Source organism: Mauremys mutica, chromosome 3, assembly GCF_020497125.1.
Source record: "Mauremys mutica isolate MM-2020 ecotype Southern chromosome 3, ASM2049712v1, whole genome shotgun sequence".
Classification (NCBI taxonomy): domain Eukaryota; kingdom Metazoa; phylum Chordata; order Testudines; family Geoemydidae; genus Mauremys; species Mauremys mutica.
In genome coordinates, this window is record NC_059074.1 from 202,889,681 (window position 1) to 202,908,865 (window position 19,185).

The following is a 19,185-nucleotide window of genomic DNA, read 5'->3' on the forward strand; positions in this document are numbered from 1 at the left end:
CAGGTGTGTGTGTACCTGCACGAGATGCAGGGCGGTGGAGACTCCGCATTGCCAGATGCTACAGTAGGAGCACTGGGACATCATAGGGGCTGTCTACACCTCACCCTACCCACTCAGGCCCCTCTGTCTCCACCTCTTCCCACAGCTGCCTCTCTCTCTCTCTCTCTCCACATCACAGCTGCTGTCCCTCCCTCATATCCCTCTCTCCCCACACCAACTATCAATTCAGCCTTCAGCCCAGTCAGACCCTGATCCAGCAAAGCCCTGAAGCCCGTGGTTATCTTTAAGCATGCAAGTCATCCCTCGGGTCTTAAGCGTGTGCTTAAGCACTCTGCTTGATGAGGAGCCTTAAAACCAGCCCGACTGCTTTGCAAGCCTTGCTGAGCCCCATGGCTGGGCTGCGAGAGGAAGCCGCTGCTTCCCTTTGAAATCCTTCCCATAGGTGGGACTTCAAAGAGGAGCCCCGGTGCCCAGCAGTACTGGAGAAGCAGAATGGCTGGTTTTAGCTGCACCAAGAGCTTTAGAAGCTTGGGGAAGAGAGAGAAACAAGTGTCTGCAGAAGAGAGGCAGATGGAAGGATTTCAGGCACCCCAAACTATTCTTTCAAATTAAGGCCTGCGGGGAAAGAAGAGTCCTGTTATCTTCCTTCCCTGTGGACTGCTCTCCCCGGCGGTACTGGCAATTACTCCATGTGCACAGGGGTTTCTTAGCTTATGCTTGCATTGAGGTCCTACTGCAGGGCAATGACATCATCATCAACAAGGCCCACCTGGCCAATCAGAACTGAGCTTTGGACAGTCAAAGTGAGGGGTTTTCACGTACACTCAGCATTGGCCCAACTGCGCCGGTTATAGTCAATGGGAAAACTGGGCTGAGCCAGCCCGGAGTGCTTTTGAAAAGGCAGGGTGACTGAGCGTGACGGGGGACACTCAGCTCTCGTGAGCGCCTCCTGTCGGTTGTGTGCGAACCTGCACACGCTCTCTCCCGGCACCCCCGGTGGGCCGTTAACCTCATCAGGTGGGTCTTCAGTGGCCCATCCTTCTGGCCAGGTCTCATACAGTCTCTATGCATGAACAAATCCAACAGGGTTAATCACCGTGCCCTGGCTGGTATCTGCAGCCCTGTCTCTGGGTTCAGTTCTCAGCCTGCTCTGGGCTGGCTTTGAGTTCGTGTCTGCCTTGGTATAGAGCACTGCTCCCGGGGCTTTCTTCCTGGAGACTTTAAGTCCTCCCCTTCCCTTGCACCTCTAAACAAGCCTTATCCCCCATCTAAAGGCTTAGCCCACCCTGCCAGTGGGTCCCGACCCAGGGACCCTACAAATAGCAGCCACGTCCTGCTATTCCCTGGGCCACCTCCCACGTAGCCCCTTCCTCTTCACCTTTACCTCAAGGCTGAAGCTCTTCCTCACAGAATGCCAGTGTCACCAGAACCCACCTTCTGGTTCTCCCTTGCGCTCCAGCAAGGAGCACCTTCCTTGCTCCTCTTGTCCTCGCCAGCAACTAGCCTGCTTGGGCCCTGCAGCTACTTTTAACTGAGCCTGGTGCGCTCTGATTGGCTTCTTCCCTGCAGCCTTTCTAGGCAGGCCAGGTGGACCCACCTTCAAGTTCTCCTTTTCTGGGGCAGGGCGTGGTAGGACCATGAGGCCTCCAGCAGGGGGCCTCAAAGGTCCAGATACTCCCCATCACACTGAGGAACCAAAGGAGAGATCCTCAGTTGGTGTGTAGCAGTTTAGCTCAACTGGCATCAATGGGGATTCAGGGGTTCTCAATTTCAGGATCAAGGATTGCAAATATGACCTTCTCATATTGCTACATGGGAGTGGAGTCTCAGCTAAAGGAGAGGGCGGACTCTGGTGGATCTCCTGGTATGGAAAAAGTTTAAGAACCATTGGGCTCTGCCACTGTACCCCATCCAAGGATCTGCCCAGAGACCTTAAGAGCATTGGAGACAGCAGCAGTGGCATTAGAGAAATGGCTGGGAGTCAGAAACTTCAGGGGAGAGGTGAGCAAAGAGGCAGAATTTATCGCAAATCACATTTCGCAAAGCACGATAATGTGCATTTTGCTTGTGTTGCTTTTCCTATCTAGATTTCATTTGCCCAAATTTCTAGCAGATCCAAATTCTGAATAAATTCAACCTGTAGGTGCTCAACGGACACACAGTCTGAAGGTAAAGGAGTGATTTTCTGGGTTTATTTTTGAGGTTTGTGAATTCTTATCTGTGAATAGGAATTCATTATCCAACCTTCAGGTGAGCTTTACTGACCCTGAACTTTAACCCCATCGTTGCCAGTGACTTGCTACGTGGCCTGGTCTTTTCCCTTCCAGATTTCAGCTTCCCCATCACTAGAAATAAATAATAGTAGTAGTATTTGCTGACATGCTTTGTGAGGATTTATTAGTGTTATATATAGTGCTTTGTAAAGGGCTAGGAATTATTCCACTGACAAATTATAGGGTTCCATTATAGATTCTTCCTCCTGCACTGAATGAAGTGTTAAAAGTACAATGGAGTCAGCCAAAAAGCCAAGAATACATTTTCAGACCCTACCACCTAGACCCACCTGATTCCAGCCAAAACTGCCACCTTTCTCCAGCTGTAAAGAAGAACTGAAGAGCTGGCAGTAATTCTGAGTCAGCAGGAAAATCAGATTAGCAGAGCAGGTTTATCATCCGGCTCTTCTTCTGCACAGTTGTATGCATGGCCCCTGCTGATCTAGCTGACGTGCAGAACGTTCTGCCAACATGTGGCTGACAATTTTCCATCTTTTTTTCTTTAAATACAGAAAAATTTTATTTTCAACTAACTGAAGATGTCCACGGAAAGCATGTCCTCAAACAAATTTGATTAATGTTCACTGGAAAACCAACAATGTTTGCCTCCCTTCCCCAATTTTCCAGTTTCCAGCTGAAAATTCTTGACTTTGGGGGTTTTTTGGAAGAAAAATTGAAAATTTCAACAATAGTGTTTGGGGGTTTTTGGTCAAAATTGTCCATGGGCGGGAGTAAAGACATTATTGACTAGCTTCAAGTCTATTTGCAGGGTTTGGATAGGTTGCCCTCTATATGGGGGATTTATGTTGCCCTACTTTTCCTTTCCAGGCACACAAACATTCTTTTATAACTCAAATTAAATCAGCCGTAGGCTTGTGAGCCTGACAAATTTAGAGAATTTAAAATCAGTCTGTGAATAAAGAGAGTCTGACCACAATGGAAGTGTTGGTTAATCTTCTCAGGCTTCACCTTAGCCTCCCAGACAGCATGGATTGTATCATACGTTTAAAACAAAATTAAAATAGAAAAGTGCATCTTCTTGTAAAATGTCAGTAGTTATTTTTTTTCCAGCACTCAGATATTTTATAGGCCCAATTCTACCAGTCTTACTCACATTGAGTAGCACCTGACTCTCCAAGCAGTCCCTCTCCGACACACTGTCAACCTGTGGAACTCATTGCCAAAGGATGCTGTGAAGGCCAAAACTGTAACTGGGTTCAAAAAAGAGCCAGATAAGTTCATGGAGGATAGGTCCATCAATGGCTATTAGCCAGGATGGGCAGGGATGGAATCCCATCTCTGAGTTTCCCTAGTCTCTGTTCTCCAGAAGCTGGAAGTGGACGACACTCCATGATTGCCCGTTCTGTTCATTCCCTCTGAAGCATCTGGCCTTGGCCATGTCGGAAAATAGGATACTGGGTTAGGTGGACCATTGGTCTAACCCGGTGTGGTTGATTTTGATAGGTTAGGTTGTGTCCTGGTGTTGCTCACCTGAGCAGGGCTGTAAGATGCCTCCACCCCCTCACTAACCCCACTGCTAAGCCAAATTGGACCTACCTAGAACTTGGATTCAAGTCCATGCTGCTTGGATATAGTCCCCTCTATGTGTGAATGCGCAGAGAGGGGTGCAGAATGGGCAGAGTAGTGGCTTCACTCTCTGGCCAGGTGTGAGTGGAGAAGTCAGCCATATCCTTTCAAGGACTGCAGTAATTTCTCCCTCCTCCCCCTGCACCATCCCCAGGGTTGTCTCTGATGCACACGCCTCCTGGAGTGGTGCCACTTGGCCCCACATTCAAGCTGTGCCTACAGACATAAAGTAGCCCAATGAGGTGACTGGAGGAGTGAGGCGTGCACATGAGCAAGGCTGGCAGAATGTGAGCTGTGGATGTGAAAACCCAGATTCCCACTTTGTACCTGACCCCTTTAAAATTCCCCAGTAGAAGACAATGGTCCAGATGCTCACCTCAGTTACAGCAGCATAAATCTGGACTGTTTATCACCTCTGTTGCTGACGTCGGAATTTGGCCTCTTGCCTTCAAACTTAATTCAGAGCGCACTTTCATCTCAAGGATAAACATCAAGGCAAATCAAAAGCCCTGTTGACAGGGCTGCTCTCACTTTCTGCTTTTAAGGAGTTGCCAAAACGTACAAAATTAAACTCTCCAAGTCACAGGAGGCTGTTCTGTCAACTTACCCAATCGGTAATTAAATACTATCATAACTTCTATCGTTCTCGCTTGCTTTCTTTAAAAAAAAAAAAAGAAATAGGTAAGAATTTCCCCTGCAAGGGGACATAGTTCTTACAAAAATGTAGTTTGATCATCAAATTTAAAACCAAGCCCTAAAAACAGAGATCAAATATTGTTCTTCTGACACTGAAAGAAGTATTGCCTGATGTGACATGCTGGTCTGCAGAATTGTCTAAAATGCTGCAATTACAATATGAATATTTTAATTCTGCAGCAACTGATTTGGGAGTTGTCTCGGAAACCTTCAGAAGTTAAAAGGAGGGATTGTCGGCTGACTTTTGCCATAGTTAGCAAAAGAGGAAATATTTGCACACTTGAGGCTTGATGCTATCTTTTCCTGGCACTCGTCACTGCTGTCAGCGGGAATTCTGGGGATCTATGGATGCAGAATGAGATCCCTGCTTATTTCTTCGAAAAGATTCATTTTTCCCCAATGAGATTTGCAAGAAGAGATAAAAATGCGCAGTGTAATTTGAAATACTGCCATTTTTTATAAAAATATCCCCACGACAGAACCAACTATAGACATTCCTCAAGGGAATAGCTTCACTGATAGTAACTGTGAATGGCGTTTATCAGTCTTGAAATCAAACTGTCCAACATGTATTAACTATTATTAGCAGTGTTGCAGTAGCACTGATAGACTCCAACCAAGGTGCTATACTCACAGATAACAAAAAGACCCTCTTTGTGACCAAGCACCATCAAAACAGGGGACAAAGGACAGTAATTGGACAGTCCTATTGGCCTTTTTTTATAGGGTTTATATATTCCCTGTTATCATTTAGCACCCTGCCCCTGGCTTGCCTTCTGCTTGCCTTTTTTGCACCAGCTTCCTTTTCCTTTTATAACCCTACCCAGATCACCTATGTGGATAACCCTTTACATGCCAGCATGCCTTTGCACCTTGTCACAGACCCTCTGCATCGCCTATGAAGCGGAAACAGTGGTCTGAACTCGCCACTGGGGAAAAGATGGAATAATCTTTGATTAATTTTTTGCCAAAAAAGAAAAGTCTCTGTTCCTTCTCCCCAGCTCTAGAGTCTTTGTTGAAATTTCCCCCAGCACAAAGACCATATAGAAGTATCACTTAAGCCCTTAGGATGAAATTGGTCCCTGTGCAGACTGTCTGAAGGTACCTTCTTTCAGGGCTTAGGCGGGCTTCTAGTGAATAGGACTTCTGCATAGGGATGAATTACTGTAGGACTTAAATCATGCATATGGGGCTTCGGCAGGACTTTTTATGCATGGTGCCTTCATGAGATTAATATAGTTCTGTGGCTGTCCCTGCTCTCCATTTCATTTCTGTCCCTTCCTCTGCATAGGTGGGGACAGTCCCACTGACATTCATAACAACAGTTTGTTTCATTTTCAAACACATCCCAGGTGTAGCAGGGTGAGACTCACCAGTGCAGCGCCTCCTGCTGGTTGTCCTGGGAATTAGCTTGATTCCAGCTCAGCGCGCCCTCTGCTGGCAGGTGGCTCACCTGCCTCAGGCTCCCCTCCTGGACCCCATTGCCCCTTACCCAGGGGTTTTGCCCCAGAAGTACCCCAGAACTCTCTGGGTCTCCCCTCACAGGGGAACCCCCAACCCTCTAAGCCCACCTCACCTCAGTGGCTACTGCCAATCATCATCTAGCCCCTGTTCACTGGGGCAGACTGCAGTGTAATGGCCACTCATCATTGGCAAGGGGGGTTTAGACCTGCTGCCTTTCCCTGCAGCCCAGTACCTCTCTAGGCCTTCCTGTCAGGCCTCAGCCTGGGAGGTCGCCAGGCCTGAGCTCCTCAACTCAGCCTGCCCCTTCCCCAGCACTGCTCTGTCCACGGTACCCTTTGTCCTTCAGGCAGCTAGGTCCATCTCTCTCCAAAGCTAGAGAGAGACTGACCCAGCTTCCGGCTCACAGCCCTTTTATAGGGCCAGCTGTCTCCTAATCGGGCGTGGCTCCTGCTGTGGCTGCCTTCCCAATCAGCCTAACCTTTTCCCCCTGTTTTTCAGGAGTGGTCTACACCAGGTAGCTTGCATTCCCAGTGACTCTTTACGACAGCAATCGCTCCTCACAATAGGAACTGGACAGCACTACCATTCCTAGAGATCTGCAGGGTGGAGATACCCACCAGCTACACTTTGCTGGGAGGAATCAGGCAAACACCTGATCCTGACAACCTACCCAGTCCCCGGCAGAGCTCTGTGATGGTTATTCAGCCTGAAATGCTTTTTGGTGGGTGCAGAGCTCTTTTAACAACTTCTTTTAATTGTTACCAAAAAAAATTTTAAAAACACCAAAACTTTTCTCTGTTTTAAAAGGAGAAGTTGTTGGAACGTTCTCACTGTCTCCCTCGCCTCTGATAACCCTCTTGGTTCTTCCATTTTCTAGTTATTCCTGTGTCACCCCTGAAATCTTATCTGCGATCTGAGCAATTCTCCCATTGGCCTCTCCCAACGCAACTGTTTGTTTTAATCTTTCTGCTGTTTCTTGCTTCTAGTTTTGCGGGGAGGGGGGTTGTTTTGGGGGGGGCGGGTTGCCATGAGTTTATATGTGATCCATTTGTAAAGTGCCCCACGGTCACTTGGGCTTGAATCTTCACTCCCCTGGTATCCTCATTTAGTGCAAAGTGAGAGAGACACTGTACCATTCTGAACTGCCATCCGACTTTGCGCTGGTGGAAATAACCACACACGGTGCTGGATGACAGACAATGAGGCCCTTTAACTCTATTAAACATGTCCCCTTTCCCCCCTCCCCCAAATAGTCTTCATATTGCTGGAAATTTGCCTGAAAGCCAGATTTTCTAGCGGTGCAAACTGATGCCGCTGCAGTGAAGTCGATGGAGCTGCACTGATTGACACTGGCTGAAGATCTGGCTTTGACTCTCCACCGTCTTGCCCTTGAATGGTCATTTACCCGGCGCAACGTGGGTGTAAAAGGCTGCTACACCTGCACAGGTGTGAAGCACTACACAAGGCAATAAAGCAGTGGCAAATCCAGTCCTGGCTCTCAAACCCTTCTTTATCAAGCAGTGATCAACAGCACGCTTGTCAGTTTCCTTTAACTGAGGTTGGCTTTTTGACCATCTACTCTACAGGGAGTATGAAATCAGCTTCACCTCAGGTAACCCTGAGATCATTGCCAAGTCACATGAAACAAAGCATTGTGACCAAAGTCCTGGGCAGTGACGTATCTCAAAAAAATTGCAGCTGGGTGACGAGGGGCTCTGGGAAGCTAACTATTCGAGAGCAATCCTCGGCCTCTGAAAGGGTGAGCCAAGTCAGTCCTGATGCAACTAGGTGCAACTTTACCCAGTGACCATCTAACTATTGAGTCTGATGTTTCCTGGCCTAGCACACCCCAAGCTCCCATTGACTTTAGTACCCTCCCACTGATTTTAATAGCCTCCCACTGATTTCCTCTAGACTTGTGGTTATGCAAGAAAAGCAAGGTTTGACTCATTCCTGGAGTCACCCGTATAGTGCAGGTTTGTAGAGATAAGACCCGCTTTTCAGCAAAGATCAGCATTAAGTTTTTCTAAATTGTGCTAGTTCACAGCAGCCAGGTTCCATAGGGCCTAGAGCTTCATCGACTTCCATGGAACTGTGCAGATTTTCCCCAGCTGAGGATCTAACCTATTATTTACTAAGCACTTATAAATACTGAGGTTTAGTATTTCTCCATCATTTCCCTGATTTCAGTAGTGCACTGTGTAGAAAGAGCAATGTCCAGTAATATCCGATTAGATTGTGCAAGCCATTAGTCATCAGAAGGATTAGACAGGCCCGGTCATCACGAGGCCATTGTTCTTGGAAAAGTTTGGGTGGTAGATTTGCCGTGGATTTCTCCTTTACTGGTCAAAGCCCAATGAAATGAATAGGATGCTTCCAACAATCAGTTTCAATCAGACTGGAGCCTGCATCAAATGTTCAAATCTAGACCCAGATTTCTAACATCCTAAAGTTCAGCTCTGGGGCTTTGCTTTGGTCTTCTCATTTCAATGGGAATCTGCATCAGAATTTACTGTAATATGCTGATCGAGCTGATTGGGAGCCAGGAGCCAAGGAGTTCTTAATCCAGACTGCCACTGATTTACCATGTGACTTGGGACAACTCACTCGACCTTTCTGCTCCTCCTTTTCCCCAGCTGCGAAATGAGAATACTACTACTTGTCTCACCAGGGGGTTGTGAGGATTGATTAATTACTGTTTGTATATCACTTTAAACCTGATAAGAATTACACAGCTAGAACTGCATGAGGATTATCATCAGTCCTGTATATCATCGCTGGGAAGATATTGCATAGCTAGGACTCCATCCTCCCTTAGACTAAGATGTGCTCCTTTCCCCACGTCTTGCACAAGTTGAGTTTATATAACTCCTGTACTATACATCAGTGTGCAGTCATGTGCCTCAGCATCGTGCCAAGCCCAGAGAACAACAGACTTGCTGGTGCATCATGTAATCCACCCATTTTACAAGAAGCAGTTTTGGCCAGTGGCTTTACCATATATTCTTCTTTCTGGACCACGTTCCCTTGAAATTAACAGGCCGTGTTTTTCACAGTGATGAGAGTGGGAAGAAAACTCAGGTCCGGATCCCGATGGCCCCTCTGAGCCTGGGTAGTAGAAATGATCTAAGTTAGGGGCCTAGGCAGCAGGTGTGGATAATGGGAATGCATGCATTTTACACACCGCAGAGGGGCAGTTTGCAGTGTGATTAGTGAACGGGGGCACTGCTAAGAGCATTCATGCCCAGTGAAAATCCACCAGGGCCAAACCCCAAAGGAGAATTAGATGGAAGTAGTCCGTGCCATCATCTGCAATAGCCGGCAGTGGCCTTACAATGCCAGTTTGCATGTCCTGAAGCTGCGGCTTGTTTTTCTCAGCCTCACTGCTCCTTGGAGTATTCTCCTGGGAGCAAAGTCCTTTTTCTCCTCAGGATTCAGACCTGATAGTGTCTGATGCTTGGTGGGGAAAGTATTAGTTCCTGATCCAAAGCATATAGAAATCAAAAGAAAGACTCCCATTGACTTCAACCAGCTGTAGTTCAGGCCTTTAATGGAATGAAAACTTTATGATTGTGTCTACACTTAAAACACTACAGGAGCGCTTCAATGTAGGCTGTTATTACAGCAACGGGCAGGGTTCTTCATCACTGTAGTAAATCCCCGAGAAGAAGGTCGACAGCTGAGTTGGCCTGTCTACACTGTTGGATCAAGTCACTCTGGGCTGTGGATCTTTCACACCCCTGAGCGACACAGCCGAGTCAATCTAATTTTCTAGATTAGGCCAGCCCTGTGGCTGTGATTTTCAAAAGAACATAAGGGACTTAGGCACCCACATTTCAATGACATTCAACATAAGTTGAACAAGTAACTCCCTTAGATTCCTTTATAAATCAGCCGCCACCATCAATGCATTTTGTAAGACAAGTACCCTGCATAAGTTAGATTCTGGTCAAAACATTATAATAAATGAGCTTTAGGAATATAAGTGAAAGGAGGGGAATGGGGCAGGGGCTGTGATCAACAATGACGTTAGCTGCAAAAAAAATACAGCTTTGAAAAGATTAAAGATGAAAATGGTCTGGGTAGGCAATGCACGTTAGCTAGTCGTTTTCAGGCAACATGCAATGACGACAAGTACACGGGGCTTATCATCCCCAGCTATGTGAGGAATTGCAATAAATGCTTGAAATGAAAGCAGATTTCCTGCTTAGGTATGTGAATAATGGAAATCACTATTTCTATTTGAGCTGCAAGAAGTCATTTCCCCCACAGCCCCCATTCCACTAACATTTCCAATTCTGCCCCCCACCCCCAGTTTGGTGAAAGTGAGTTCCTTCGCACATCAGGATTTTCAAGAGCTGCTTGCTCGTTCTTTCTTTGGTGGTGGTGGTGGTAAGTGAGAGGTTCCAAAACTGTCCAGGATTTGGGGGCATTTATTCAGTTCACACACGTTTTCCGTGTAATTGCCTACAGAATTAACGGAGACATGAAATGGTCTGAGGAAGGAGGTTTGTGATCTGTAGGGGGGCGAAATACCAAAACAAACACCAGGAGTGAAATCCCAGCCCTGCTGAGGTCAATGACAAAACTCCCATTCACGTTAGTGGCACCGGGCTTTCACTCCAACCCTCCAGTCTGCATCTTGCAGAAAAGATTCTCAAACCGTTCAGTGATTTCTGCATAAGAATTTCTCGCAAGAAACGCTGGATGTTCACGTAATAAAGGAACAGGGCAAAATTCTGGTAACACAGTCGTAAATATGGAGTAAAGTCATTACAATGATTGTTCCTAATTCTCATTTACACAAAGGACCTTTGGGCTCTCCCCTGTCATTTATTCCTCCCATCCCATCTGCCTGTTTGGCAATCCCTCTGGTCACTTTCGGGGCCCATGAATCCTAGCCTTCAAACATCCCAAACCAGAAAAACACCAGGCTTGCGATACCGCAGTGAAACCTGCATTAAGTCGATGAAGGGCCTGATCCAAAAGCCTAGTGAAATCAATGGGAAGATTCCCATTGATTGCGATGGGCTTTTGCTCACGCTGTTTAAGCCTAAACCTCCTTTGTCTCCATGAATGTACAAAATTACCTCCAGCCTGCCACGGGCTGCCCGTCCTGCCACCACAGACATGCACCGGAGTGGGCCTTTGGAAGCGTTAAGGACTCATCAGGCTAAAGGAGCTTCTTGTCTGGGTGCTTCGTGCCTGCTCCATTTCTTAGCAAAGCGAACATATGAACACTGGCATGCTCCCACACACCGCCTTGGCTCCCCTCCAGGAAATCTCAGCCCAACTATTTGGCACGCACAGCTGCAATTTTATTTACACAGTCGACTTCTTGATAAACACAAAAAACTTACAAAACACACCAGGTCCTTAAAAAGAAAAGGGGGGATGGCCGGGGTGGGATTGTAGTAATGCGAGCTACCCAGCAGGAAGAACTCCCTACCCAGCAGTAACATTCCATTCCGCCCCAGGGAATCACCTGTATGAGACATTAGGGTTTGCTGTGGCTTTAAGGCAGGGCCCTGTGTTGTGGGAGCACGGAGGGGCCATGCAGCAGTGGGAGCAGCTGGAGGAATTCTGGATGAGTCAGCCAGGAGTCTTTCCGGGCACTGGGGGAGCAAACGCTGTAGCTCCACTTCCGACACCCTTTGGAAGGGTGCAGCACACGTCCGCTGGAGCACTGCTAGCTGCTGCGTGAAAGGGAATAGGCCCCATGCTCACCCCATCACCTCTGAGTAGGCTAGCACCAGCCTGTGCTTTTGCTCAGATTTTAGCTGGCCCCTGTGCAGAGGAGGAAGAAGAGAGAAGGCCTTTTGTTCCACTACCTCCAATCCTCTGTGCACCCATGCAGAGCCAGTCACAATCTATACCTCTGGAGATGACTTTTTCACAAGGGAATGAAGACACACTTTTCAATTCCCTGGCCTGAAATAACTCTGGTGAACTGTGGTGGAAGCACTGGGCTCTTCAAACTGGAAGAAGATAAGACCTCTGTGATTGGAGGTGGTCCCCAGCTTTCCTTTTCATGAATGAGGAACACTCCATCTAGCCAACGCACTGGGCCAGTTCACCTCTAGAATGTGCAGGCCTTCCTAATAGCCATTCCTTGACTAGGTCATCCTACGCTATGCCTAAAAAAAAGGAAGACCTTCTGTAACCTGCTGGCCTTGGTGAAGCTTGGTCTTGAAGATCTGATCAAGTTAGATCATTCCCCAGAAGAACACAGAGGTGGGCAGGTGCGCACCTGAGCTCAGCTCCGCCATCTTCTCATTCACCTTTTAACTTAACATTTCCTCCTCCCCACACCCCCCCTTCACCCCAATTACCTTGTCTGTTGCAGCTATGCCCCGCCCCTTACACAGAGCAAGGTGATCGGCCCTTTGCTTTTTAAAAATGGATAGTTCCGTTTATATGGAGGGGAATAAAGACTTTTATTCCACAAATGAATTATAACCTCACCCTGCAAATCAGACAGTAGTAGATCAGACCAGCCTTTGCTGCAACAGAATCTGCAAGCACCCCTATACACTGGTGTTAGCATGCATTTCTCTCTGCTTCAGTCTTCACGCATCAAGACAATGGGACACAACTTTAACCCCTCTTAAGGATATGTCAGAGATCTTCTGACCACTCTGATTGAATTCAAATCCGCAGGGCTGGATGGTATCCACCTGAGGGCATTGAAGGAATTAGCTGAAGAAATCTCAGAGCTACTGGCAATAATATTTATAAACTCATGGATGACAGGAGAGGTCCCAGAAGACTGGAGACAGGCTAACATAGTGCCCATCTTTAAAAAGGAGGAACCAGAAAACTATAGACCAGTCAGCCTGACTTCGATACCTGGGAAGCTACTAAATCAATGTATAAAACATTCAGTTTGTGAATATCTGGAGGATGAAGGGGTAATCAATAGCAGCCTGCATAGAGGGGGGAGGGATAGTTCAGTGGTTTGAGCATTGGCTTCCTAAACTTAGGGTTGTGAGTTCAATCTTTAAAGAGGCCACTTAGGGATCTGGGGCACACACAAAAAATCAGTACTTGGCCCTGCTAGTGAAGACAGGAGGCTAGACTCAATGACCTTTTGGGGTCCCTTCCAGCTCTATGAGATAAATATATCTCCATATTTAAAAAAAAAGGAGATTTACCAAGAACAAATCATGCAAAATCAGCTTAATTCCTTCTTTGACAGGGTAAATGATTTGGTGGATAGGGGGAATGTGATGGACAGAATATACCTGGACTTCAGCAAGGCATTTGACACAGTCTCACATGACATTCTGATAAGTAAGCTGAAGAACTGCAGGCTCAACAGAACTACCATTAGTTGGCTGCATAATTGGTTAAACAACTGCAAACAAAAGACTAACTATTAATGGAATGATGTCAGATTGAGGGGAGGTCCCAAGTGGGGTTCTGCAGGAATCTGTTCTGGGTCTGGTGGTGTTTAATGACCTGGATGTAGGAACAGAGAGCATGCTGATCAAGTTTGCAGATGACACAAAGCTTGGGAGGTTGCCAATGCTTTGGAGGATAGCGCTAAAATTCAGAGGGATATTGATAAATTGGAGAACTGGGCTATAGACAACAAAATGAAATTCAACAAAAACAAATGTAAGGTGCTACACTTATGGAAGAAAAACCAAATGCACAAATATAGAATGGGGGCAGGAGCTGACTGGCTTGGCAGCAGCACTGCTGAGAAGGATCTAGGAGTTGTGGTTCACAACCTCACCACGAGTCAACAATGTGATACTGTTGCAAAAAAAAAAAAGCAAAATGCAATTTTAGGTTGTATTGCTAAAGTGTAGCATACAAGTCACGGGAGGTGATAGTACCGCTCTACTTGGCACTGAGTAGGCCTCAGCTGGAGTTGTGTCCAGTTTTGGTCACAAATATATAGAAAAGCTGTAGAGACACTGGAAGGGGATGGACTGCAAGCCATGAGAGCAAAGGCTGAAGGAACTGGGTATGTTTAGTTTGGCTAAAAGGAGATTAAGGAGGGACATGATAGTAGTCTTCAGATACTTGAAAGGCTGCCATAAATAAGAGGGAGAAGAGGGCAGGATAGGACACAATGGTTTCAAACTACAGCAGAGCAGATTTAGATTAAATCTCAATTTCCCAACTGTAAGAACAGTAGGACAATGGAACAGACACCTCAGGAGATTGTGGAAGCTTCTTCACTGGAGGTTTTCAAAAGGAGGCTGGATAGCCATCTGTCTTGGATGCTGCATCTTGGCACAGGGTTAGACTAGACTAGATGACCCTTGTGGTCCCTTCTAACCCTATGATTTTAGAATAATGGTCCAGATGAAGCTATGCTGATTTACACCAGGTGGGGATCTGGACAAATATGTCTTTTTCCCCCTCCAGTAAACAGATTTGCCTCTTGTTAATGAGAAAGAGGATCTGCTTTTAAACTCTGAAGAAGAATGATTGATTATTTTTCACAAATAGGAAGAACCACCTTCAAATACCAGAGACACAAACTCTGCAATCATTTAGGCAGATAAGATTCCGAGATATTATCAGTGCTGAGTGGCTGGCCTTAAAACCATTAGTACAAATTCTTGGAGCAACACACAAGCCAAGTGAAATTAAACTATTTCTACAACAATATACCGGGGAATGCTAATGACATTCCCCCCACCCCCCACCCCCAAGAGCTAAATGATTTATGCTAAACACACTGCTGGCAGTCTTGCCTCAGCATCTGAAAGAGTTTACATGTAGGGGACATTTCAGTGGTCTGCTTCTCTGGAGGGTGCACAGCTGGTCCTATGGCAGTGACTACCTTGGATGAAGGAATGACAGGCTTTGGCATGAAAGTCTGAAACACCAAAGTAGGCCTCTTGCCAGGGAAAATGATAGCCCACAGTGGAAACACTGGAAAGGCAGAGCCCTTGGTGGTCTAAGAAAGTCCTCAGACTTGATGACCTCATGTCACTGAAGAAAATCCTTCCTAGAAAGGAGGGGACAGTGTAGACTACCTGCAGAAATTCATGATTTCCTGCCCCTGTTATTGTGCACTGCAAAGAATTTCCCGAGTCCACTTCTATAACATTCTATCCACACACATTATCCATAAACCCTAAAGCCCTTTTGAGGATCACGCTTGAACTGAATCTTTCAGATCAAATTCTTTGCGGCACGTGACTGCTTTGCGCCTCATTGCACGTGGAATCTGGCCCATAGGGCCCCATTGTAGAGGGACCCTCCAGTGGCTCCAAGACCACATCTCTTCCTGTGGCCATCAAACTGATGTAGCTGGAGAGGCATTTCCCAAGCATCCCTATGCCCTGTCAAACCCTGGCTGCCATTTTGCAATGCCTGGGACCACCTGAAGTTGGTATAAAATAGAGCAGCCTTTAGTATACCCTAATTTATGCCAGGGGACAAGCACCACACACAGTAACCCAAGAATCAGGGTACAGTGTTACACGACTTTAGCTAGACACCCTGCAGGCTGTGCTGTGATCCTCATACCATGCTGAGGTTCTAGCCCTTAAGATTAACAGGAGGCAGAGTTCAGATCTGAAAGTCCCAAAATCCTGCAAGTAAGGCCGTTCACACCATTCACCTGGTATTTCCAACTGCCAGTGGAAGTCGATGTGCTGGGAATCTCTCCGGAACAGGCTCTTAGCTTTTCCAAGCCAATTCCACAAACTCAGGAGGGTCAGACAGAGAGCTGACCGTTGGGATACTTTCCACCAAGCTGAAGCTGAATTCTGAGCTCTTCGAGGTTCTCCCAGCACTGTTCCACAGCAACTCCAGAATAAAGCGCATCGACTCTGACAGGAAACAAAGAGACACGCTGGCAACCTTCACACGGTGGAGTCTCCAGGCCAATTTCCTAGACCACGCCAGCCAACCAACTTAGTGCGACAGCATGCCGGAATGAAATTAGGTAGATAACACAGTGACAGAAATATACTGAAAGGTATTAACACCCGCTTGTCAGGGCATGCATCAGAAAGAAGTGACTCATAATAGCTACGGCTTATATTATGAATGTTTCACAGCCATCTGGCTAAGAGAGCGGCTTACGCTCAGTTAATGTTTTGTGTGTGCATCGGTACACTGTGTGATGGGGTGTAAAAGACCTATCAAGGAAGAAGTTAAAATTAGAAAGAGAAAGAGAGAGATCAGAGGGTTATAATATTGTATATAGTTTCTCTAAACAAATGCTCGCTGTTGTAATAATTGACATGTCTCTGGTATTCACATGGCAAGGATGTGTAATGATTATCATTTTGTCTCTGAGAATCACATGGCAACTATTTGTAAACCTGTGAAGACTCCCTACATAAATAAATGGATAAACTGAAAGAGAGAGACTGTCCCTGGTGGTTCAAACTCTCTTGAGCAACAATGCAGCAGTGAAGTGACACAGTGGACCAGATCCTCTGCGGCTGTATTTACACCATTGTATGTACCGTCTCTTGGTACAACCAGAGCTCTAATGTGCTTATCAGTAGATTGAAGCAAACGCCCAGCTTCAAAAAAAGGAGTCCTTTCTGCCTCTCCTCGTATGGTTTGATTCGCATACAAAATGGGCTTGTGAACGTAAAAATTATGGGAGGGATTCAGAGTAGAGGAAAAGGAGAGACAAGAGCCCTTTTATTTTGCATCTTATTCACAATGAAAATTGGCACCGAAGCCAACCACATACATTAACATAATTTGCGCAAGTTTTAACTCTTATGAATACATTTCTGTGGAAAAACTATGCGACTATGGAAAAATCCCCTCTTTTTTGCCACTTGAAAAGGTAACAGGCTTCCGTGTACCCAGGACCTGCCCGATTCAGAAGCCTGGAAATATAAAGATGAATATGTCCAAGTCTACCATGGTGGGGGCCCGTGGAAACAGACTGGGGGAGAAGGGAGGAGGCTCCCTGACTCAGAAGAAGGACTTCCATCAAAAAGGGGGGAGAAGGCTTCTAAAAATCAGTGGCAGCATTGTAGGCCTGATCCAAAGACCTTTTATATCAGTGGAGAGCCTCCCATTGACTTCGTTGACTTATATACAAGTGCCTTAGGAACTCCCGGCAATCCGAGTGCCGCTGTGGAAGTTAATGAGTTACATAAAAATACTGATCATTCTCCTTACATCCCAGTTTCCAATCCACAAGCTTTTGCCATCCCCATAGGAAAATTCTTCCTGTTTTCTTGCTGGCATTTTGAAAATCCCTCTAGATTTCTCTATGAATGGCATATTGACAATTGCAATTTGATTGTGAAGAAACCAGTTTGTTTTATTATTAGCCTATGTGATAACATAACCAGGCCAAGCTTGCATTTCAACTCCTTCATCAGCTCCCATTAGAAGCACACCACTGCATTAGGCCTTTAATAGCTTGCTAACGAGTTTCACAAATTATTAATAGAACGTTCTTAAATGACTCACGTGAGTACAGTGTGTCTCACCCTATGCAGGGATCTCAGAAGAAGATGCATTATTTCTTGCTAGTTAATATAGAAATTAAATATTTTGGGGGGAAGTCTCATCCCTGAATGGCAGTTCAGGTCTCTTCCCGCTGGGGTGTATCTAAGTGCTGATTATTCTGTACCTCCTGCATTTCCACTGATGTCAATGCTTTGGAAAAACACATTGATGAGGAAGGATCTGCTCTGCTGATCAGAGAAGAAAACTCTTCTTCCCCCTTTGGAGCAAATTCATACTCTATTGGCTCTGCCATTTAATGACGCAATGCTCAGCACCACTTACGTTGTCTCTAAACTGGACCCCACTAAGAATACAAGGTTTGGCCAGGAAGGAGAACAAGCTTCCTCACAACACTTTCAGCACAAGCTGCTTCCATCTGGGCCAGAAATACCATGAGAAAAGGCTTTCTCATGGTGTTTCAGCACGGATGCTTCCAGATGCATCCTAGAAATGCAGAGGCAAGTGGCAAGGAATGGCTGTGGGAAAAGCTAACTGAGCATTTTGGAAACATCCACAAAAGGCTCAGCTTTGGTTTGGTTCTTGCAATGGTCAAGGCAGAAGAGGAATTGCTTATGTTTTCCAGCAGATTCCTCCACCCCTATGAGTTCTCCTTCACCCAGGGACCGGCTATGTCCTCTTTATAACCTGTCTGATCTCCAACAGCCTGGCCATAAGGAAGGTGACCTGAAGCTGAAAATCCTCTGACGAGCTGAGACTACAGTTGCTGATTGTAGCCCCTAGGGCTAGCTTGCCTTTGCTATATTCACTGCCTTGCCTTCATTGTATTTAGCTGCTTTCATTATATTCAGCTGTAATGCAAGAAGCCTAAAGTATCCTGTAAGACATTAGCTGAAGTATAAGCTAGCGTAAGTGTGGGTAAGTAGGCTTGGCATAGATCAGTGGTTACCTTTATATTTTCGGAACTAAGGAGAGCTTGATCGATGGTAGCTGTTAGAATGTTCCAGTCAGTGCCACCGCAAGGAAGTAATAACTGCAAATCCGCTTAAGCAAGAGGTGATGGGTATGATCATGATCTGAAATGGTAGTAACATGTCTCAATATACTAACTGATAGAAGGACACCTCAGCTTTAGTTGGATGAGGAAATACAAAAAGGAAAGGGGGGGGGAAACCCCTACTGAACATGCACTAGATATAGTGGCGACAGCGTAACGTATTATAAAAGTCGTATCCCAGCACGTGGAGGTAGGAGAGAGAGATGTAGACCCTGGAAGGGGCCAGAAAGATGGCCACTGGTGATGAGGAGGAAGGTGATGGTGATGAGGAAGATAATGGCTAACATTTCAGGTCATCCTGCAAGGGATGGTGTGAGGATATGGATGTGCAGATGGACATTCTGTAGTCTCTCTGCCTACCTTACTGAGTTAAGAGTGTTTGTCACTTTGCTAAATGTATTAATAAACTATTTGGAAATATAGAAGAATTCCTGTAGTGTGAGTGTTGCAATTGTGCACATTGGGGTTCCCCACTATACAGTCATTTTAATAATCCTGGACCTGATCTTGGGACAAGAAACTGTCAACCCTCAAAGTGATAACTGGGCATTCTTAGGTAGTCAATACAATTAATACATGATCTATAGATCAGGCTACATGATCACCTCATTTCTCTCCATTAACCCAAAAAAACCCAACTACCTCTGTGTACCAATTGTGTGCACAGGTTGTCTATGTGCATACATCCCTCTT